Source organism: Leopardus geoffroyi, chromosome D4 (assembly GCF_018350155.1).
Source record: "Leopardus geoffroyi isolate Oge1 chromosome D4, O.geoffroyi_Oge1_pat1.0, whole genome shotgun sequence".
Classification (NCBI taxonomy): Eukaryota; Metazoa; Chordata; class Mammalia; order Carnivora; family Felidae; genus Leopardus; species Leopardus geoffroyi.
In genome coordinates this window covers 78,662,462-78,686,133 of record NC_059342.1, presented here as the reverse complement: position 1 = coordinate 78,686,133, position 23,672 = coordinate 78,662,462, and the positions used below count along the sequence as shown (strand labels likewise).

The 23,672-nt window shown below is 42.4% G+C and overlaps 1 long non-coding RNA gene across 4 annotated transcripts in view; it reads left to right on the top strand.

Moving 5' to 3' along the window:
* Positions 1–22,746, top strand: part of LOC123593260 — a 54,926-nt gene extending 32,180 nt beyond the window's left edge. For 3 of the 4 annotated variants that reach the window (XR_006710217.1, XR_006710215.1, XR_006710214.1), the window contains 2 exons: positions 11,039–11,337; positions 16,019–17,465. This is a non-coding gene — a long non-coding RNA (uncharacterized LOC123593260). Of the gene's footprint in view, positions 1–11,038; positions 11,338–16,018; positions 17,466–22,594 lie in introns of those variants that run through there. The other variant, XR_006710216.1, reaches the window with a different exon arrangement.
* Positions 22,747–23,672: the final 926 nt, after the last annotated feature.

The following is a 23,672-nucleotide window of genomic DNA, read 5'->3' as shown; positions in this document are numbered from 1 at the left end:
CCCCTTCGATTTCAAAAAGCTGGTGATAAAACAATATGGATAGTATGACCATATTTTTGCAAAAAAATAAACAATTACATATGTTTGGAGAGAAGACTAGAGGTAGAGTCCACCAAAATGTTAACAAGAGTTGCATCAGAGTGATCAAATTATGCATGATTTTAATTATTCCATTCTGTATCTATATTTTCTTAAGATTTTTAGAAGGTGTGTATATTACTTTACAATAAAAAGGAGAGCAATAATATTTCAATGCAATCTGTGTAAAGATAACAGCACCCATAAAATACTTATTCTAGTATTAAAATGAAGGGGGTTACAAATGCTCTTTGTAGGGATGAAGTTGATGTTTGAGTTTCGCAGTTAAAAAAAAACAGACAATAGGTATTCAAAAATTGTGGAGATTCTTCAAGCAGGCAAGAGAGACAGTATGGAAAAAGGACAAGGGGATTTAAGCCGTTTTGCAGAGAATGGACAAACATTGAAAGTCAAGTTACTATATCTCTACTTTTTCGTTGGTCTGGGTTAGAGGCAAAGTTGGAGACATAAGCAAAAGCCAGGTCAAGCTAGGTCAGTCCATCGTGTCATGCAAGGAGACTGAATCTTCCAACAGATGGAAAACCACTGAATTAGCAGAGAGCACGATCAGATCTGGGTTTCAGAAGCATCCCTCTGGCAACATTTTTGGGGATGAACGGCATTGCTTAAGAGCAAATGGAGATCGGATATTTCAGATGCCTTTGTGATGGTCCATGCACTGGTGACAGCTTGCAAAAAGGCAGTTATTAAGGCTGGCCAGAGAGGGTTGAGTGTGAGAGAAATTTAGGGTGTAGAAGTAACAAGCCTTGGTGACTCTGAAGGTGCAGAAATGAAAGTGAGGAAAACATTGAGGAAGCCCCAGTATGTTATTTTGAACACATGACGTACAGATGAAGTAATGTTTTCCTTGTTGTACCTAGAGGCTTTCTACTTACCAGACATCTATGGAGTACACACACTCGCACGATTCATTAAAAACATTGATATAACTTAAAAGTTAACCAAACCAGATCAAAACAAGCGATAGAAAAGCTATTGGTAAATAAGAGAGTAAGCAACAAGAAGAGTTGAGAAACCCAAAATTAACAAAGAAAATAGAAAAGAGGTCAAGCTTGTTTAGGTACCTAGTAAGACCTTTTGGCCAAGAGAAAAATATTACGGACTCTAAGATTCAGCTCATTAAGAAACAGCAGTGTTTAGGGGCACCTGGGTGGCTCAGTGGTTAAGTGTCTGACTTCTGATTTTGGCTCAGGTCATGATCTCACAATTTGTGGGATGGAGCCTGACATCAGGCTCTGTGCCAACAGTGCAGAGCCTGCTTAGGATTCTCTCTCTCTCTCTCTCTCTCTCTCTCTCTCTCCCTCCCTCTCTGCCCACTCCCCTGCTTGCCCTCTCTCTCTCAAAAATAAATAAATAAACTTGAAAAAAAAGAACAGTGTTTATTTTGTACTACAGATTCTGGTCTTCATGCGGAACCACACTGTTTTCCTAAAAGAGCAAAAAAAAAAAAAAAAAAAGAATTAAAAGTACTACTTTTCCATATTGGAGAAGGCAACTTGATTTCTTCCATTCTTTGTTTCATTTGTATTTAAAGTTCTTTTCACGATTGTTGCTGCTTGCTGAAAGCAAAACTATGGCATTATATAAGCTCTCACTGTAATCGTGACTTTTTTCTGGTGTGCTGGTGTGGGCAGGAAGGTACCTTGGGCGGAGCAGAATGTACCATTTTGCTAGTCATGACAGCTTTTCTTGGTGCCTTTAGCACCCACTCTTATCACAGCTCCTGATGCAACATATAGGAAGTAGTGGCTTTTATTTCTTTCTCCCCCATTCGATGAGGCAGGGGCTTTGTTAGGTAGGTAGATAGAGAAATGGAGAGAGGGAGGGAGAGAGAGATGAGTAGATAGCTGTATGAATTCATTCATTCGATAAATGTTCACTGAGTGCCCACTATGTGCCATGGAATCATGGTCCAGTTCCTAACACGATGAAACACACACGTCCCAGTCTCCAACACCAGTGCCTAACACTGGCCAGGACAATTAGCAGGAGCCCCAAAATACACAATCACCTAGATGTGATCTGTATTTCGGCCTCGATCATTTGTCTTCTATGGGACCCTGCACATGTTGCTTTACCTCGGAGCCTTCCGTTTTCGTGTGCAAAAGTTGGACGAGCTGAGGGCGGATAAAGGGAGTGGGGTGGTATCGATGCAGAGTTCTCTCTAAAGTGAATGACTGTGGGAGGCAGCTTGTCCTGTATCTCCAGTCTGATTGTCGCACGGCCTGAGGAGTTGTCAAGTATGTGGATCTGATAATGACAGTGAGGAAGGACTTGGAGGTGGACGTGTTTCTTATTCATGGGGGAAGCCAAACGCCTGGTGATTAAGAGCACAGACTGTGGAGCCATCTGACTCAAAATTCTGATGCTAAAAGTTCTTGTCCCGCTTGTCATCCAACTTTGGTCAAATTCTTAGTTTCTTTCCTCCTTTCTGCAGTGGAGGTCACAATACCTACCGTTTATTGAGTATGTACTAAATTCTGGGCCCTGTGATGCAAACTCATCCAATCTTCAAACTGTCTCTGTGGAAGAGACAATGCCTTCATCTCCACTTTACATAAGAAAGCTGAGACACAGAGAGGCCAAGTAACCAGCCCAAAGTCGCACAGTTAATAAATGGTAAGCAGGCAGATGCCAGGACCGAGCCCCTAAACATTGCTCTGCCTCTCTCTGTAAGTAAGATGATGCGGTAATACAACGCTAAGGTATAAATATGAAAAAGTGCTGTGGGAATTGTTTAGGCTAAGAAGCAGTAGTCATGAGTTGCTGGCCCAAGAAAAACATCATTATTATGATGATAACTACCATTCCCGAGTATGCATGATAGAGTAGGCAGTAACTAGGGTGCTTTATAGACTTCATTCCATTAAATCTTCACACCTGCCCTGCAGGAGGTTATTACTCTTCTTACTTTATGGGGGAGGAAAGTGAGAAGTTAAATAACCTGTCGAATGTCCCACTGGTTGGTAAGGGGCAGGGCCAGAATTCAGACCTGCCTGATGGAGAACCGGGCCCCTACCTCGACGCCCCAGTGTCCGTCCACAGGTGAAGGACCAGAGGCAGGAAAGGAAAGGCACGCGAGGCTCTTACTCCAAGGTTGCACAGTGCAGAGATGGCGGACAATAAAGCTGAAGCATAAGCTAGGGCGGATGCAACATGTACGCGGAGATTTCACCTTGAAGACAATGGTGAACCATTCATACGTAAGCCAGAGTATGACCAGAAATCATGCCACGGACACGACTCACAAACCTCCATCTTTGTTGCTGCCGGCATTTGAACCCCTCCAACCTCCAAATGCATTCCTTAAACACTGGCAAAAAGCGTTCCCTGAGTACGCAGGCTATAGTACTTCTATCTTCCCCTGGATTTTCACAGGATTTACTGACAGAGCCTCTCACTGCATATCGAGCGGTATTTATGTTTTACTGCCTACTACTTGTCCTTTCATCTCGGTTGCAATTTCCTAGAAAACTGGCATTGTGTCTAAGGTTTCCGTGTGGTAAGTGCCTGTCTTCGTGACCGCACATAGTAGTACTTTAAAAATGCTAACTACTGGTGACAGAATGGATGTGGCATCATTTTAAAAAGACTGCCTCCCCTCCAAAGGAGTAAGCTACGAGAGAAAGTTTCTCTTCGTCAGGAGTCAGAGAAGATCTGAACACATCTCAAGGTGATCGAGGGTGACCAGACTGGGAGAAATTCCCCTCTACCTTGAACCCCAATTTTCTCATCTATCCAAAAGAACCAACACTTCCTCTGAGGACTGTTTTTTTTTTTTTTTTTTAATTTTTTTTTTCAACGTTTATTTATTTTTGGGACAGAGAGAGACAGAGCATGAACGGGGGAGGGGCAGAGAGAGAGGGAGACACAGAATCGGAAACAGGCTCCAGGCTCTGAGCCATCAGCCCAGAGCCCGACGCGGGGCTCGAACTCACGGACCGCGAGATCGTGACCTGGCTGAAGTTGGACGCTTAACCGACTGCGCCACCCAGGCGCCCTGAGGACTGTATGTTTAAAAGGAAGGGAAAACACCAGGGACCATGCTGAGCATGAGGTAGGGCTGTACTAATGGCTTGAAGGTGGAAGCATGATGCAGTTTTGGGATCAGAACATCTTACGTTGAAATCCATGTTCCATCTGGACGCAGGCCACTTGTTATAGGCTGAATTGTGTTCCCTCAAAATTCATATGTTGAACTCCCGCCCCTCATACCTCAGAATGTGACTGTATGTGGAGATGTGGCCTTTAAAGGGGTGATTAAGGTAAAATGAATTCATACGGGTAGGCCTTAATTCAATATGACTGGTGTCATTACGGAGGAGACTAGGACACAGACGCACATAGAGGGATGATGATGGGAAGCCGCAGGGAGAGGACGGCCGTGTGCAACTCAAGAACAGAGCCGTAGAAGAAACCAACCCAGGGGTGCCTGGGTGGCTCACATGGTTGAGCATCCGACTCTTGATTTTGGCTCAGGTCCTAATCTCATGGTTCGTGGGATCGAGCCCCCAGGTCAAGCTCAGCAATGATGCCATGGATCCTTCCTAGGGTTCTTTCTCTTCCTCTCTCTCTGCCCCTCACCGGCTCTCTCTCTCTTTCTATAGGTAGATAGATAGAAAGATAGATAGATAGATAGATAGATAGATAAAAACTAACCCTGCCAACCCGTCTCCAACTTCCAGCTTCCAGGAAGAAAGACTAAGAAAACAGATTTCTATTATTTAAAGCACCCAGTGTATGGAACTTTGCTATGACAGCCCTAGATGACTGATACACTATTTAACTTCTTTGAGGCTCAGTTTACTGCTGTATAAAGACGGATATCCATCCCGATCTTCAGGGAAGTGTTGCAAGGCTTAGACATGATTTATGGAAGGCAGGTATGGGCACTCTATGAATGATGTCTGGAAGTTGTAGTGACGACCATAATAGTAGAAAGAGGGTTGGTGATAGGAAAAATATTGTTGACTCTAGCCCACAGGGCTATTGAGGGGATCAATTGAGGGGATGATAATTTTGATGTGGAATATCAACTTCATCCTCCAGAATCAAAGTGCCTGAATATGAACCTTGGCTTCACCACTGACAATGTACGTGATCTTGACTATTCTAAATCTCCCCAGGTTTCGATTCCCAACCCATTGAACATAACACATAGCCCACTGCATTGAGTTGTTAAGAAGAATGGTTAACACCATGGGATACTTATTACTATGTGTCAGGACCTGTCTTAAGCCCTGTATTAACTTATTTAATATGCACAAATGGTTGGGGATTTGGTAATTTGGTTATCCCTATTTTTATAAAGAATCTATGGCATAGAGTGAGAAAGTCTTCAAGTCACAGAATTAGCAAAAGCTGTAGCTGGCATTCAAACTTGCACAGAAAAACAGAAATGAAAGAGTAGAATGGTAGCTCATTAAACATTATCTCTTTGAACTTATTGCTCCTTCCTAGGCTTTGTTGCCGGTTTCCTCTTCAACTGGAAGGAAGCGTGGGTCACGTTCCTACCAGGACTGGAATCTTAATCAGAGAGTGTTTGGAGACCTGTCCACTTCTGAAACAATATACTGGCATAAACGCCTTCGAGGGCTTTCCTTCAATTCCTGGCTCCCCTGGGGTAGATGTTAGTGCTCTCTGACTTCTGAGCACATGGTTCTGGACCCTTTTGGGAGAGTGGGGCCATGTGACTAGGTCATCCAATGTAGGATGGACAAAAGTTATGTGTGTCGCTATTAGAGCATTTAACTGCTAGTGTGAGACCCTTCTGAACTCAGTTTCCCCTTGACACAATGACCAGCCGTGGTTGTGAGGCTGCCTGTTCTGTCACCTGGATTCTTGAAAGACAGCAATGGCCACAACATACTTCTGACACACAATAGACATGTGGCTTAAATGGGAAATAAGTTCTTGTTGATTTAAGCCACTGAGATTTCAGAGTTGATTGTTACTACAGTGAAACAGTCCACCTTAACTGATGCATCCATCCAATTTGCTCATTTTAATGTCCCGCCTCTTCCTCCTGGGAATCTTCTCTGCTTAATCACAACGCCCCAGGTCTTCTATCTCCTCCTCTGTTACTACCTCTTTCTTTCTACTTTTCGTTCTGTCTTTTGGTCCTGTGCAATTCCTTTCTACAGTCTTCCTTCAGTGGGGGTGTCTCCCTGGGGAAACATGAGTATACTTGAATCTAGGGAAAGAATCATTCTGTCTGCCCTCCTTCTGTTTCAAACAAGGCTCAGAATGTGGAACCCATCCTAGGATCTGCTCATGAAATGCAGCCACTAGAGCCTGATTTCTGAGGACTTAGACACACTCTGGGTAACTGCAGCCAAATCAAGCACTGCAGAACTTATCTTTCCAATGATAAGGCTGTGTCCAGCCATGACCGCATGGAGTATGCCCACTTAACAAGGACAAGAGAAGCTGATTTGTCCCTAAAGGGCTTTGAAATTCACTCCACTAGCATGAAATGGGTCAATAAAAACAAGAAATGAAATTGAGGTCAGAGACTTTCTCTGGAGAGACAGTAAATAGCATCTGAGGCCTCCTCCATACCCCTGTCCCCATGGTGCTGCTGCAGATTCATCGGCAAGGTGCCGATTAATAGCCAGAGGAAATGTCACTGCTGCGTGGTGTCCTGGGAACCACGGTCCTCTTTTCCCAGGAGGAAAGAGGGAGCTGTGAGGAAATTCTGCAAGCCAGGCTGCAGCCATAACAGGCAAGATTGCTTCAATTGCTAGTTCTATATTTGTAGCTAAAATCCCAGGGCTATGTTCATTGATTATAATTGGGGATTTGGCTAGGGTGTAAGCATTTTAAGGGCAGGGATTAGATCTCGTTGAAGATTACCTTCAGTACCTTGCATGGTCCATGCCATAGAATAAATGCTTATGATTTTTGATGAATGATTCAGTGGATATATGGATGTCTTAGTCTATTTGGACTGCTGTAACTAAAACACTGGGTGGTTTATAAATTAATTTATTTATTCATCACAATGCTGGAGGCTGGAAAATCCAAGGTTATGGCATTCACAGATTTGGTGTCTGGTGACAACCCGCTCCCTAGATGGCTGTTATTTCTTTTTTTTTTTTTTTTTTTTAATTTTTTTCAATGTTTATTTATTTTTGGGACAGAGAGAGACAGAGCATGAATGGGGGAGGGGCAGAGAGAGAGGGAGACACAGAATCGGAAACAGGCTCCAGGCTCTGAGCCATCAGCCCAGAGCCTGACGCGGGGCTCGAACTCACGGACCGCGAGATCGTGACCTGGCTGAAGTCGGACGCTTAACCGACTGCGCCACCCAGGCGCCCCGATGGCTGTTATTTCTAATATCACTTCACATGGCAGAAAGACAAGGGAACTCTGTCAGTCCTATTTTATAAGAGCATGGGTCTCACTCATGAGGGCTCTGTCTTCCTGTCTTAATCACCTCCCAAAGGCCCCCACCTCCTACTACCATCACCTTGAGGGTTCCTATTTTAACATATGAATTTTGGGGGGATGCAAATGGATAAAAAACATAAGTTGTTCATTGGCTGTGTCCTCTGTTAAATTATATCTATTCTGTCATGTGCACACGTGTATCCCCCGCATTTGCCACAGTGTCCTGCTCAGAGCACCCCAATAAATGTTTGTGCAATTAATGGTCTAGCCATCTTTTGCATTAGGAGAGGCAAATGTTGCCTGGGTGAGAAAAGTCCACTCATACAATTAATTAAACACTTACCGAGTGTTGGCTGTGTGACTGTCCCTGCTAGCGACAGGGTTGAGGACACCAATGAGGCAAGACTCTGCTCTCCTCACTTTAGTGAAGAACATAGGGCTTCCTGCTAAGGATCTGCAGGGCAGTAAGTAAAGAAAGCATGGGGGCAAATGAAAAAGAGAAAAAATCTTCCCCAAAGACTGAAGGAGAGCAAGATATGGCCTCTGAGAGTGATGACCCTTGATGGGAGGGCTCGGGAGATGACAGGAGTTTGTTATGTGGATCTGTCAGAGGAAGGGTATTCCAGACAGAGTTTGTATCCATTTTAACACCTGGCCTTTCTGATAACCCTGGACATCTAACCAGCACAGGGACTGTGGGCCATCCTGAAAACCTTCCTCCAAACTTGGGCTTCCTGAATCTTAACAAGATACACTCTTCAATATGGTTTGTTCCATCTTTCAAAGCTCTATCAAGCCTCATCCCCTCTGGGAAACCTTCAGACTAATCTAGCAAAGATTTCTACTCTGTGGGCTCAGAATCTATCAGCTCTGTCTCAAGCAAGCTGTGTGATCTCAGGGAAGTCACCTTCATTTTTTTTCATCTGCTAAATTAGGGTTTCAAGAATACCCTTCCCTCGAAATCGCAGGATAATTAATGACACAGCACCTGGTAGTTCATCAACCTTTCAGTTCCTTGTTTTTTGTTTTTCTCATCTATGAAATGTTATGATAATAAAATGAGCCAACAAAGGTAGAACACTTAGAACAGTGAGCGGCACACAGCAAGCATATATGAGTGTTAACTATTATAATTCCTACTACATGACATGTCCATTCCTTAATAGATACTGCTTGGTATTAATTACAATAATAGTACATGAGAGCCCTCTTTATTACTCTGAACCTTCTTCCCACACTGATCTTGATCATTAAAGAATTGGTGGCCTGAGATCAGAGTTCCTGTTTGGAAATTCTAACTCCTGGCCCACGGTCCTTCGGTCATGGCACCAGCCAGCATGCTCCTTAGTTAAGAATCAAGGCTGGTGAACCATCCAAGCTTCAGGCGCTCAACTCCTCTGAGCCTCCTGCCCTCCTCCTGGCTAGAGAACACCGTGGGCTCTGCCTTTTTCCCAGCAATGCTGGCAACATAGGTTCTTATGCTGCTAAAAATATGCAGCTCAGGATTCAGGGTGAACCAGATGGACTGATTTTCAACTTGAACAAAAGATGAGACAGAAAGAAGGTAGTATTTAGTGGCTTCTGCTTGGGGTTGAGCGGGCTGGGAGAGGTAAGGTTTTATCTTAACTACTAAAGGATATTTTTTAATCCGATAGAGTTTCTAACTGGTTTGGCCAACAGTTATTAATGTAGATTCACTAGCAATGCCTTCTTAATGGAAGAGGGTGAGAAGCTTCTCAATTTGAGACACAGTCCCTCTGGCATTAAGGACTTACCTGTCTTCCAACTTGACTTTTATCTCTGGGCTTCCTCCCTGGTGATTCCTGGTCCTTGATGGTTACAGAAACTTAAGATTCAAAAACACTTAGAACCTTGTCTTCTAGGGGATTCTGTGAATTATGACTTCTGAACTAAAACTACATATGTAATATTTCTCCAGCAATAATGATGGGAGGTGTAGGTGCAGGGTTTGCTCTGTATGGTTTACAGTGGACCTACAGCATATTTTGGTAATTAGGAATACAGAGACTGAAGAAATGAAAATATTGCAAGAAATGTTGCAGCGCTTGGTATATTTAGTGAATAAAAAAGTAAAGAAAGTCTGAAGCCATGCACCATGGAAATAATCTTGATAATTTTCTAATGTTGACAATCGGTATCTATTGAATATTTTAGCTAGATCATAGGCTAGATACTTTCCAATACAACACTCCCTATAATCCTCATCAGCAGGGTGGTGACAAAGGAAGCAGTATGAGGCTCAGAAGAACCAGTAAGTTTGCCTAAGACCACACAACCAGGCAAGGAAGAAGGAAGGATCAGACCAAGTCTCCAACATCAATGTCCCAGATACTACAGCCAAGTCTATCTTTAAGTCCAGGGACAACCAGAGTTTGAATTCTGAGAAGGCAGAGTGGGGTTTGTCCAGGTGGAGTCCCCAGTCTGCAGTATCGGTGTCATACGGGAACTTGCTAGAAATGCAACTGCTCTGGCCCACCCAGACACACTGAATCAACAACCCTGGGGGTAGAACCAAGCCATCTGGACTTTTCAGCAAGTCCTTTGCATGACTCTAACGACTACTGTTGTGTCAGTAACGTTGGTGAGAGCCTCAGAAAGGCAAAGGAAATTGCCTACAATCCTAGAACAGCACTAGGTTTTGAAATGAGGTTCGTCTTCCCTTAAACTTGTAATGTTGCATGAGGTGTTTTCTAGTGTGGAATAAGTTCTTTAGTGTCTGAGCTTTAGTTTTCTTAGCTGCCAATTAAAAACAGTGGCCAAAGATGAAGATTCTGGAAATCAATAGCATATCTCCTATTTACTGGCCACGTGGCACAGGCAATTTGTTAATCTCTTTGTGATCTGGTTCCTCACCTGCTAAATGCCTCTTCAGGCTGTCGTGGCCATCAGTGAGAAACTGCCTGATCAGTACCTTTGCACAGTGCCTGGCACAGAAAAGAAGCTCAGTGACATGTGAGTCTGTTCGTGGACATTAATAGCTCACCTTCTTTCTCTCTAAATAAAATGGACAATATCCTTACCCAGTGCCTGGAGCATAGTAGGTGCACAGTAAATGCTCAGTCCTTATGGTTCTTTCTAATGGAGGTTTCTTTTATTCTCCTTGACAAGGTAAGTATCTCCCCAAGTGGTGTTTCACCTCCTGGATCTTCTCCCTGCAGCCAACTTCCTTAATGTCAAGCAGTGAAAGTGGATCCCCAGGAAATAAATTCCAAAGCTATTGTAATGGAAAGAGTCAGCTTCAGTCAACTTTACCATTAAACTCTTAATAAGAGAGTCTGCCCTATAAGGGAGTCGCCTTGCAGCACTTTGTCCTAAGAACTCTGGTTATTAACTATAACTCCCTGGAGATGCACTGCCCCGCCCCCCTCCCCACCCTTTCAGAGCAGCCTCTGTTTTTCTCTAAGGAAGCCCTGGAGAGTCTCTGCATCCCACTCGGTAAAATAGTGATTTAATAAGATGCTTAATTATATTTGAACCAACAACGATGTTTTATGGAATACTGTAATTGCATTTTCCATTTTGCTAGAAAATCGAGCGCGGAGAAGCCTGTGAACTTGTCACATCAGTGTGCAGCCTGGACAACTGACAGACCCAACACCAAACGCTGTGGTTCCTTTTGCAATCGTCTGTAATTCTCCAACTCTGAGCAACAGGTTTGGAGGTCTCTCTGAACCCAGCTCCAGAGGAAACACTCGATACACAAGTATAACTTAATTGGCAATGTAGATGCGGACATTAAGGAAGTCTGGGTAGACAGGAATTGTAAACAAAGAGCCTACAGCTACTAATGTATAATCTTGTGACAAAACTGCACCATCACCTCTGGTAAATCTTAATTTACTTATGTCTGAAATAAGAATAACAGTAATGCCCATGCTGCTGGTAACGGAGAGGTTTAAAAGATACCACTGTAGCTAACGGCTGGACCTAGTAGGTATGCAATAAAACAAGAGTCTTCCCTTTGGTCCAAGGAGACAGCCTAGAAAAACTGACTTCAGTGTTTAAAAACAAACAGGAAAACAAAGCAAAGTGGGACAACAATGCCCCCAGACTTTGCTCAGAGGAAGGCTCAGAATAATTAAAGCAAAGTCATGCTGGTGCTTTGCCCGTCTGTGCTTATCACTCAGCTCCTTGGCACAGTTCTGCATCGTCTTTACCTTTGTCCCCTACCGGCTGCAGATAGCGCCGGTGACAAATTGCTGTTTCCATGAATCACAGGGCTGTTAATCCCCACCGTGTCTCCTTAAAACACATCCCTGCATATCGCGTGATGCTGTGCTTTCTTTAGAAATCTTTTAGTTGCCTAGTTACTGGGCTAATATTGATAATACCTGCTGCATTGCGTACCCAGCTCCTCTCTGTGGTATGCAGGGTCCCCCAAGCACCCTGTGGGCATGCTTCTGTCCCCAAACTGCTCCATGGGAGTTTTTCAAAAGATAGGCTTCAGCTTTCTCTGTTCTCAATACCTCATACACATCAAGACGTGGCCCATTAGGGGCACCTGGTGGCTCGGTAGGTTAGCCATTCGACCTTGGTTTCGGCTCAGGTCATGAGCTCACAGTCCTTGAGTTCGAGCCCCGTATCGGGCTCCATGCTGATAGCACGGAGCCTGCTTGGGATTCTCTCTCTCTCTCTCTCTCTCACTCTCTCTCTCTCTCTCTCTCTCTCCCTCTCTCTGCTCCTCCCCTGCTTGGGCTCTGTCTCTCAAAATAAATAAATCACTTAAAAAATTTTAAGACATGGCTCATTATAAGCACCAAGGCAGTTTGGATGACATGGATGTGTCCCAAATTTGGGACCAGAAGTTTATAATCTTAAGAGTCTTATAGACTCTTTAATTTTTTAAATATTTTACGTTTCCATACTAAAAACAAACCTGCTCATTATTTAAAAGTTGCAAATCATTAGGGGCGCTTGGGTGGCTCAGTCAGTTAAGTGTCTGACTTCAGCTCAGGTCACAATCTCGTGGTTCACCAGTTTGAGCCCCACGTCGGGCTCCGTGCTGACAGCTCAGAGCCTGGAGCCTGCTTCAGATTCTGTGTCTCCCTCTCTCGGCCCCTCCCCCACTCATGCTCTGTCTCCCTCCCAAAAATAAATTAAAAACATATTAAAAATGAAAAAAACATTAAAGTTAAGAAAAGAATAAAACATTATATATCTACATAAATACAGATAGGCATCTTTTTATCTAGATATAAATATACATATATAAGTATAGATATAATATCACCTAAAGATAATCTCTATGAATGCCATGACACATTTCCTCCCAGTGTTTTTTTCTATTCATAGTTATTTTTTTTAATTTTGGTGTTTATAAGATAGCACTTATGTGAACCTTTTAAACTATCCTCTCTATATGCATGCTTTCCTGATAGATTCTCTCTATAAACATAATTTAAGTGACTGCATACTATTCCTCTGAGTAGAGGCATCAGCTTCCTTGACGCTTCCTCTAATGTTGTCCTTACAGTGTTTTTAATTTTAAATTTCTTCTTATCATAAGTAATTCTATGACGGGCTGCATTATAGGGCCCATAAAGCTGCCATTCCAGCAGAAGGAGACAGATCATAAACAAGAAATGTAATAAATAAGTGAAATAGTACATAAGGGATAAAGGGGAGAGAGGACAGCAGAGGGACAGTTGCTGCTTTAAATACAGTGATCAGGGTAGGCCTCACTAAGACTGAAGACTGGCAGGAAATAAGGAGGTCAGACACCCCAAGATCTGGTAGAAGATCCTTTCCGGAAACAAAAAAAAAAAAAAAAAAAAAAAGAAGCAGCATGCAAAGGCTTTGGGGTAGAAGAATTAACAAGTGGAGACAAAGATAATTTAGTGTAATTGTGCAGGGTCTTGCAGTCTGTAGTAGAACATCCCCAGGCTGCTGAGATTCCATGTCAAGTGCCAAAGTTTCCGAACCTGGAAGCAGCAGATGACAGAGTGAGCAGGCAGTCTTAACACTGCCCCTAGTCTAACTAAGCCTTCGACAGGTTTCTTCCTGAACACGACCTGCCTTTTCGTAGAGCGTTTGCTTCAGAAAACTTCCAGTCTTAAATTCTTTCTCTGTCCCTTTGAGATGTAAATCTTCTCCCAGACTGTTGCAAGTTTTATAACCCAGAAATGTCTTTCCCAAGGGCCTGGGAGCCATCTTTAAAATATACTCATCTGGGGCGCCTGGGTGGCGCAGTCGGTTAGGCGTCCGACTTCAGCCAGGTCACGATCTCGCGGTCCGTGAGTTCGAGCCCCGCGTCGGGCTCTGGGCTGATGGCTCAGAGCCTGGAGCCTGTTTCCGATTCTGTGTCTCCCTCTCTCTCTGCCCCTCCCCCGTTCATGCTCTGTCTCTCTCTGTCCCAAAAATGAATAAACGTTGAAAAAAAAAATTAAAAAAAAAAATAAATAAAATACACTCATCTGAGGAGAGAGTGCGCCTACTTCCTAGTCTCATTTCCATCACTGGTCGTGCCAACGTTATCATCTCTCACTTCGAATACTGCAATGACTTCTTAGCCAGTCCTCTACGTGTTTACTCCTCATTGTTTATTCTCTATAGAGCAGGCAGAGAGCTCTTTTGAAAGTCAAACTGTATCCTACCTCTACCCAGGAACCTCCAGTTGTTTTCCATTACCCTTTCCATAAATTCCTAAGTCTTTCCTGGCTCCCCAAGGCCCTGCCTACTTCTCTGAGTCAACGCTATGCTCTTAGGTTCTCTTTCAAATGGCCATCCCAGCCATTTCAACCAATAACCCACCCACCCCGAGGGCCTCGGACCCTGCTGTTGGTACGGTGCAGATTCTCTGTATGGCTTCCATTCTAACTATTCAGCTACTCCTGACATATGCTTTTCTCAACCCATCTAATTGCCCCGTCTGAAAATGTAAATTTTGTCACTGCAGCTTGCTTTCCTAATACATACCTACCAGGACCAGACATTATGCGTTTATTATTGCCTAACTCCCCCTCCTCCCTAGAAGGTAAGTTCCATTTTGTTCACTGCTACATTTTTTGTAGCCTCACAAGTGAACAGTAAGTGTTGAGAGAGTGAAGGATAAGTAAAAGACTCTGAGGTGTCTGGTTGTTTAAAAACAATGGTTCAACTTCCTCAGTTTACTTATCCACCAAATCCTTTTCCATGTAACACTTCTCAATATGGAGCAAAATCAAAAGCATAGATGGTGGCAGCTTAAAGGTGGCTGAAAGATCTTTGATCTTGCTCTCATCAAGAAGCAGGGTCTATGTTGTCTCTACTTGAATGTGGGTAGTCCCTACGATCGCTTTCTGCAGTAGAATGTGGCAGAAATGGTGCCATGCCAGTTTTCTGGGTGCGGATTGTAAGAAACTGTCAGCATCCACCTCCTGCCCCTTGGAAAACTCTCTTAGAGCCCTGAGGTGCCATATGCCAAGTCTGATGATCCCGCTAATGCCGTGCTGGAAGGGTGTGCACCCATAGGTGCTCCAGTCAGCAGTCTCAGCGGAGCACAGCCTTCTAGCCATGGTCCCAAGGCACCAGACAAATGAAAGTAGGTGTCTTGCACTCTCCACACCAGCCCGTCTGCCAGGGAAATACTACGGTCTCCACTGAGACAGAAGAGAAGCATCTGCTATGGAGCCCAGTCTAATTTCCTCACCACAAAAGCACGAGATGTACGAAAATGATCAATGTTTTAAAAACAACAAACCAACCTACCTTTGGGTAATTTTTATGGAGCCATAGATTACTGGAATACTGATACAATCCATTCTTTTCATTTGGAGAGGAAAAAAAAAAAAAAGACCTGGAGAGGAGAAAGTCACTTTGCCAAGGTGTCTTAGTGGATTCGTAGCAGAACTGGGACCAGAACCCCTATCTATCCAGTGTTCTTGCCATGAGCAAAGCGTTTTAGGAGTTGCTCTGGATCCCTTCCTCCTTCTCTCACATGGGCTGTCCCCTTCAGTTTAAACCAACATTTGTTGAATACACTGTGGGTGTCAAACCAGACCTGGGAACATGTACATACTCATTTCATTCAGTCTCTCTAGCCAGGGGAGTTCTTTAGGAACCAGCCAGTGTGGACCAGCAAAGAGGGACGTCATCAAAGCTATAAAATGAGAGGCAAGTCCAGCCAGAGTGTAAATTGACCAGAATATATTTCATTCTCCTGGCTGCGAGGCCTCACACTTTTGAATGAATATGTGCTTAACTATTTATAATTGACCTTTGCACAAAGGAACATGAAATTTTTATAGCCCAAAGCTTCATTTATTAACTTTACTGGAGTGTAAAATATTTCTGTTTGCCATAAATTTATACCAGGACAAACAATATATATGCTAATTAGTAGTCATGTCGTTGTCTGCACGCTGTTGTGTTGGCCGGTCATTTCCAACAGGCAAAATAGCAGAATTCAATCGACAGATGACAATTGAATGGCTTGATACTCGCTGTTCAAACAGTGAAGTCTGGAGTGGTGAATTAATGGTGTTCATTATAACGAGTCCATTTCCTTTTCATTTCCTTTATAAATTAGTCCAGGTAACACGCTGAGTCCTTTCAAGAATGGCTCCCGGGAACCTGCTGAGATACACCTGCAAAACCCACAACTCAGCAGAATCCCTCCGGCTCTCATCCTGTGGTTTTCATGTTCCTTCTGGAGTTTCAAAAACTCACTGATGTTTCAGGTGTGGAAGGAACCTTAGAGATCATCTCTACTGGTTTCACAGAGAAGGGGACTGAGACTGAGAGTGGTTAAGCGTGTTGCCCAGGGTCACATAGAAAGGCAGCGTTGGAGTCAGAGCTCAGGAGTAGGTCTCAGTAAAAAATAAAGCTGGGAAACCCCTGAGCGATCATCACTGTGTCCTATCTATTTAAGAGGTGGTACAATAAAGGATCGAGGAGGACAAGTTCAAATGCTATAGACCTCATGGAGCCTAAACAGAACTTGAGGCTTCATTCTACTCATTCATGTGTCCATCAATTTAAGAGATGTTTACTGAGTACCTACTATGTGCTAGGTGCTGGAGGTGAAATGGTTATCCAAGTACACATAGCCCCTTCCCTCACAGAGTCTAAAATATAGGGCAAGAAATATATATCAATCAAATTGTCACACAAGCATATACTAGCAAAATGTGACAGGCACTATGAGTGTTAGAAGGGTGGGATATGGTCTAGTCAAAGGGGCTAGATATCATATGAGGGCTGAGATTGAATGAATAGAGATTGATAGGTGAAGTGTGTTGAGGTGGGTAAAACATAATTCTAAACAGAGGGAATGGCATGTGCAAGGGGCCTGAGGTACAAAGAAGCTTGGCCCATTACAGTAATTACAGAAAGCTTGTGATGGATGTGTGCCCAGAATGAGAAGGGATGAGTCTGGTAAGGTGGTCCCAGTTTTGATCATATTGAACTTTGTGGGGTTTAGTTCTTTGTCCTAAGACATAGGGAGAGCAAATCAAGGCTTAGAGGGGCATGCAAATGGCATGCAAAAATAGAACACTTTGTTTCCATTGTAGCACATGTTATATTGAATTTCAATGTTGCTCCCATGGTTGGTCCTTAAGTGTAACCATTGCTTGAATCATGTCTATTTCTATCTTATATTTACAGCACCTAGTTCTTGGTATGTAAAGGAAATTTGTTCAGTTCTTGGTATGTAAAGTAAATTTGGAATGCTGCCTGCTGCATGAAAACACAATTTTCCCATCATCACCTACAAAACATTGGCAAAGAAGGGCCGACTGTTTTGTCTTTATATCACATGGATTATTCCTTCCCTTCTCCATCATGATATAAGTGTGAAGATGCAAAATATCCCAAAGCCGATCCTTCTTCGTCTTTGCTAACAACAAATAAGCCATTTTACTTCTCAGAACAATCTTCCAGCTAAATATTTCCCCGGTTATACATAATCTAAAGCCTCATGAAATTTTCTAGGAAAACTTTTGTTCCTCAATAAAAAGGAAAAATGAAACTGGTATGTCTAGCCAGCCTTCTTCTTGCCTTGATTTCAAATGCAATGGGTGGAGCTGCAGCAACCATCTTGTGACTAGGAGGTGACAAGGAAATGGCAAACAGAACTATTAACATACAGCTACCAGTCTCCATACTGTCAAGCCCTTACTCTGGATCCATATTTGACCAACGAAAATAAATTTCTATTAGTTTTAGCCCTCTGGTTAGGCTTTCGGTTACTTGCAGGCAATCGTAGTTCTAGCTGATAGAAAGCTCTAACAAACTGCCTGTCACAAAATAGAAACTCAGTAACTATTCACTCTCTTCCAGATGCAGGCCACCCCCTTTTCCACCAAGCTATTTTTCTTATGCATTTCTCCACGTTTTGCTCTCTTCATTTGGTTTACCATGTGTATTCAAATACTGGAGATAGAGATGAGATAGAGATAGAGATAGGGATAGAAATGAGAGAGGGAGAAATAGAAAGAGAGAATGAGGAGAAAGAGGTTACCCTGGGAAGCTTAAAACCCTGTTGGAAGATGAGGGACTTGCACAGGTAAAATAGTAACACCATACACAAACCTGCTGAGAAATGGGCACAAGGTCTGTGTTGCAAATCCCATCTTGCCATTAACAACAGCAGAACTTTGGAAAGTCACATCACCATCTGGGATCGCTATCTACATTTGCAAAATAAGGAGGCTTAGATCATCTCAAATGCAGTCCTTCTCAAAAGATATTCCACAAACCACCACATCTAAGCCCCCGATGAGGCTTGTAAAACATAGACCCCTGGGTCTGGACTTAGAGTCTCTGGGACTGAGAATGAGTGATGGGCATCTCAAGCATGCTCCTGCAGTTGTTATAGCACTTGAGACCCATTGTCAAGTTCTATTCTTGATCTAGGATTCTCTGATTTACTTGGGACGAAGTACAAACTTTATATTTTAGATGTGCAGTTAAGGCAGAAGCCTGATGCTTTAAAGCATTGTTTTAATTGACTTAAGATGATTGAGAGCTAAGGCTCCAGTGCAGCTGGAGATCCCAGCTCCTCCCGAACAAGAATCAAAGTTTCCTGACAATTGCTGAATTAAATTATAGGAATCTCCACGGTGTTTGCTGCTGGAGCTGTTCACAGTGTTGTCAAAACACCCTCTGTGCATATGTATCTGTGTGGATGTATGTTTGAACACATGCATGCCTGTGTATAAATATATGCATGGTCACATATGGATGTGCACATGGGCTATCCACAAACAGACTAATGTTTGTGCATAGGGATCAAGTATGCATCGCTATATACAGCTACATGTGCTTACAGACACACATTTCTGAATATTTGTACTTACACATTCACACGAGATTACACATATGTATATAAATGTACCATGTTTTGCACCATTTGTTACTGATTTAAAACTGAGTTGTGAATAGAAAATAGTACAAATCTTTGTTTGATAGTCCCCGAGGTGTGGGAAAATAGAAGAGACTATTGGACAATTTGCAGAGGTTAGACTCAGGACGTTAATTTCATTTAGTTTCTTGAAATATCTTCTTATAAAGGTTTTTTTGGCGGGGGGAGGTTGTGTTTATTTTCAATGAGGACAGAATGCTGGGCTTCTTGTTCCAGCACTATGCATAACGCATTGGATGTTCTTGGGCAAGTCATGTGATCTCCATGGGCCACAGTTTCCCATTCTTCTTCTATAGTCTTAGAGTCCCTTGTTCAAACCTGAATGACAACATTTACAGTTTGTGTCTATTTTCCTTAGACTATTAATGTCCCTTTGGTAATAGGAACTACATCTTATTCAGCTCCATTTTCCCAATGTCTATGAGAGAACCTAGCATGTTATAATGGTGATAGTGATGATGGTGGTGATGGTGATGGTGATGGTGATGATGATGGTGGTGATGATATCACTGATGAGGATAGTGATGATGGTGATGGCGATGATGATGGTGACGGTGATGATATTACTGATGATGGTGATGATGGTCATGGCGATGATGATGATAATGGTGATGGTGATGGTGATGATGGTGATGATATTACTGATGATGATGGTGGTGATGGTGATGATGGTAATGGTGATGGTGATAATATTACTGATGATGGTGATGATGGTCATGGCGATGATGATGATAATGGTGATGGTGATGATGGTGATGGGGATGGTGATGATGATGATGGTGATGATAGTACTGATGATGGTGATGATGGTCATGGTGATGATGATGATAATGGTGATGGTGATGATGGTGATGGGGATGGTGATGATGATGATGGTGATATTACTGATGATGATGACAATGATGGTGATGGCGATGATGATGATGATGGTGATGGCGATGATGATGATGATGATGATGGTGATGGTGATGATGATGGTGATGATGGTGATGATATTACTGATGATGATGGTGACGATGATGATAATGGTGATGGGGATGATGATGCTGATGGTGATGATATTACTGATGATGATGATGATAATGGTGATGGTGATGATGGTGATGGGGATGATGATGCCAATGACAAATAAAACTAGTATTTACTGAACTTCACTTTTAAGTACTTTACAAGGACAACATCATTTAATTTTTACCACAAACCTTGAAGCAAGTACAACTGACCCTTAAACAACAGGAGTTTGAATTGCACAATCCACTTATAAATATTTTAAACACACGTTTAATTCCAGAATAATTAAAATACAATGTTGTATTAGTTTAAGGTGTATAATATAGTGACTCATCACTCCTACACATTACTCAGTGCTCTTTATAATAAGAATATATATATATTTCTTATAACATTTTTATATTAATATATATTTTTATAATATACATATATTATATATATTTTATATATATATATAATATATATATAATATATATATATTTTAGAGAGAGCAAGCATGCATGTGTGTGCACACAAACAGGAGGGGCAGAGAGAGAGAGAGAGAAAGAGAGAGAGAGAGAGAGAGAGAGAGAGAGAATCTTAAGCATACTCTACAGTCAGCATGGAGCCCAATGCAGGGCTTGATCCCATGGCCCTGGAATCATGATTTGAGCTGAAATCAAGAGCTGGATGCTCAACTGACTGAGCCACCCAGGTGCCCCATGGTAAGTATACTAGTGTACTCTTAATCCCCCTCACCTATTTCACCCATCCTTCCACCCATCTCCCCTCTGGTAGCCATCAATTTGTTGTCTATTGTTAAGAGTCTGTTTGTTTGGCTCTTTTCTTATCTTTGTTTCTTTGTTTTATTTCTTTTTCTTTTTTTTTTAAACTTGTTTTTTCATGTTTATTTTTAAGTGAGAGAGACAGAGTGCGAGTTGGGGAGGGGCAGAGAGAGGGAGATACAGAAATGAAGCAGGCTCCAGGCTCTAAGCTGTCAGCACAGAGCCCAATGCAGGCCTGAACTCACGAATTGAACTGTGAGATCATGACCTGAGCCAAAGTCAGATCCTTAACTGACTGAGCCACCCAGGTGCCCCTTATTTGTTTTATTTCTTAAATTCCACATGTAAGTAAAATCATAAGGCATTTGCCTTTCTCTTATTTATTTCACTTAGTATTATGTCCTCTAGATCCATCCATGTTGTTGCAAATAGCAAGATTTCATTCTGTTTAATGGCTGAGTAATATTCCATTGTGTGTGCATATGTGTGTGTGTGTTTGTGTGTGCGTACCATTTATTTATCATTCATCTATTGATGGACACTTGAGCTGCTTCCATAATTTGGCTATTGTAGATAAGGCTGCAATAAACACAGCAGTGCATATATCAATGTGTTGTAGCCTTTACATAAATACCCAGTAGTGGAAATATTGGTTCATATGGTAATCTATCTTTAACTTTTTAAGGAACCTCTGTACTGTTTTACACGGTGGCTGCACCAGTTTGCATTCCTACCAACAGTGCACAAGGGCTCCTTTTACTCCACATCCTCACCAACACTTGCTATTTCTTGTGTTTTTGATTTTTGTCATTCTGACAGGTGTGAGGTGATATCTCACTATGGTTTTGATTTGCATTTCCCTAATGACTGGTAATGTTAACCATCTTTTCACGTGTCTGTTGTCCAACTGTATGTCTTCTTTGGAGAAATGTCCATTCATGTCTTCTGCCTGCTTTTTAACTAGATGATGATGATGATGATTTGGTGTTGAGTTGTATAAGTTCCTTATACCTTTCAGATACTGAACCTTTATTGGATATGTCACTTGCAAATGTCATCTCCCATTCAGTAGGTTGTCTTTTAGTTTGTTGATTGTATGAATTTTTAAAATAAATACGGTACAGTACTAAAAACATGTTTTCTCTTCCTTATGATTTTCTTAATAACTTTTTTCTCTATTTTATTATTAGAATACAGTATATAATTCATAGAACATACAAAATTGGTATTCATTGACTGTTTATGTTATTAGTAAGGCTTCTGGTCACAGAAGACTATTAGTGGTTGAATTTGGGGGACTCGAAAGTTACATGTGGATTTTCAACTGCATGGAGTGTTGACACCCCACACCCCTGCATTGTTCAAGAGTCAGCTACACTACCATTCTCCCTATTTTGGGAAGATTTTGGCTCAGAGAAATCAACTAACATGCTCAGGAGTACCAGGCTAGGAACTATCATAACTTGAATTCAAATCCAAGTCTGCCTGACTCTGAGAAGTCATATGGACCACATACTGCTTAGTAAAGAGTTATTAAATGATGCATTATAAGAATGATATTTAGTAGAATGGATTGGATTCCCAAAGAGCCTCATCTACAGAGAACAGATTCTGGTTTAGAGTCACATAGGAGAGGCACATTTTAACGTTGAAAGGGATCACAAAAGTCCCCAGACACATAGGGAGGTAAAGTGACCTGTTCAAGGTTGCATGATTATAGTTACCGTGGCAATAATAAAGAGAGGATACTGTATTCTTCATTCCCAGCCCAAGTGTGCTTTCTACTATTGCACAGGGCTTTGTAACCTTTCCTCTTTTCATACAAAAAGACAAAAAGACTTCAAGGTTACCTTATGGTATCTATAACAAGCAAATCAATGGAAGTTTCCTCCACACAAACATGAGTTGCAATTATCATTGTTATTATTATAATTCTGCTGTTTGTGCCTCTTCTCCCTGTTAGTTCCCAGAATCAGTGGACAGACACCAGGACAGGATAATTAAATACGCTGAAGTGCTTGTCATGACTCCACATGAATCCAGGAGACAGAGCTTTCATGGACCAATCACCTCATTCCCCCAAAGTGCTCCCTCTCATAATTAAAAATTAAACCGTTTTCCGATGAAATAATTTTGTTCATTCTTCTTGCTCCCGCTCCAGTGCCTGTGGCACCAGCTAAATTTCGAATTAAATAATTCAGCTGCAATACATTTAAAATAGATCACGTTGAGCGCTTCACTTCCGATTGGCTGCAAAACCAGGCCAATTGAACAAGATTCTCATGGATGTCACCCGCCAAGGGTGTGCAAGGCATGGGATTCCATTAATGAGGGATGATCACCTTTCCCTATTTTCTTATTCCCGGGCTCTGGCACAGTGAAACTTTCCCCCTCTTTAAACCATTTTGTCTCATTTTTATCCCTTTGTTCTCATTTTCCTCCCCTTTGATCAAATTAAAATCTTCCTTTAGAATACAGACTCCTCCCCCATTTTGCTTTTCCGGTCGTCAGTTCTCAGCTTGCTTTCAACATCTGCTCGTTTGCCAAGGCAATACAGACAGATCACCACTCTCCCCCTGTGCCGGGCAAGGAGGAAGTAGAAGACAGGATGGTTAAGGGACTGTGCTGAGTCAAATACTCTCTCCTCCTGGGGCTGCCAGTTTTCATCTGGCTCAGGCTGCCAGAATCTCAGAATCATTATTTCATTTGACAGATAATACTGTAACAATAGTCTGCCCTGCTAATGGTCCTCACCTGGGGAGCCAGCATGGCAGCGAGAGGTGCTGTGGCAAAAAAAGAACCCTGATGGGGAGGAGGCAGGGGTCTGATGTGCGGATGTGTGATCCTGAAGGAGCCACTTAATCACTCTGGACCTCAGTTTCCTCAACTGGACCCTGCTCTGCCTAGACATCATAGTTTGATCTATTCTCAGGCTCACAAGCAAAAGGGAAATTTGAAGCACAAATGACTTCCAGAGAAGGTCAACCAGGATTATGAGTTAATGAGGCCAGCCGAACAAGAGATATCAATCGCTAGGGAGG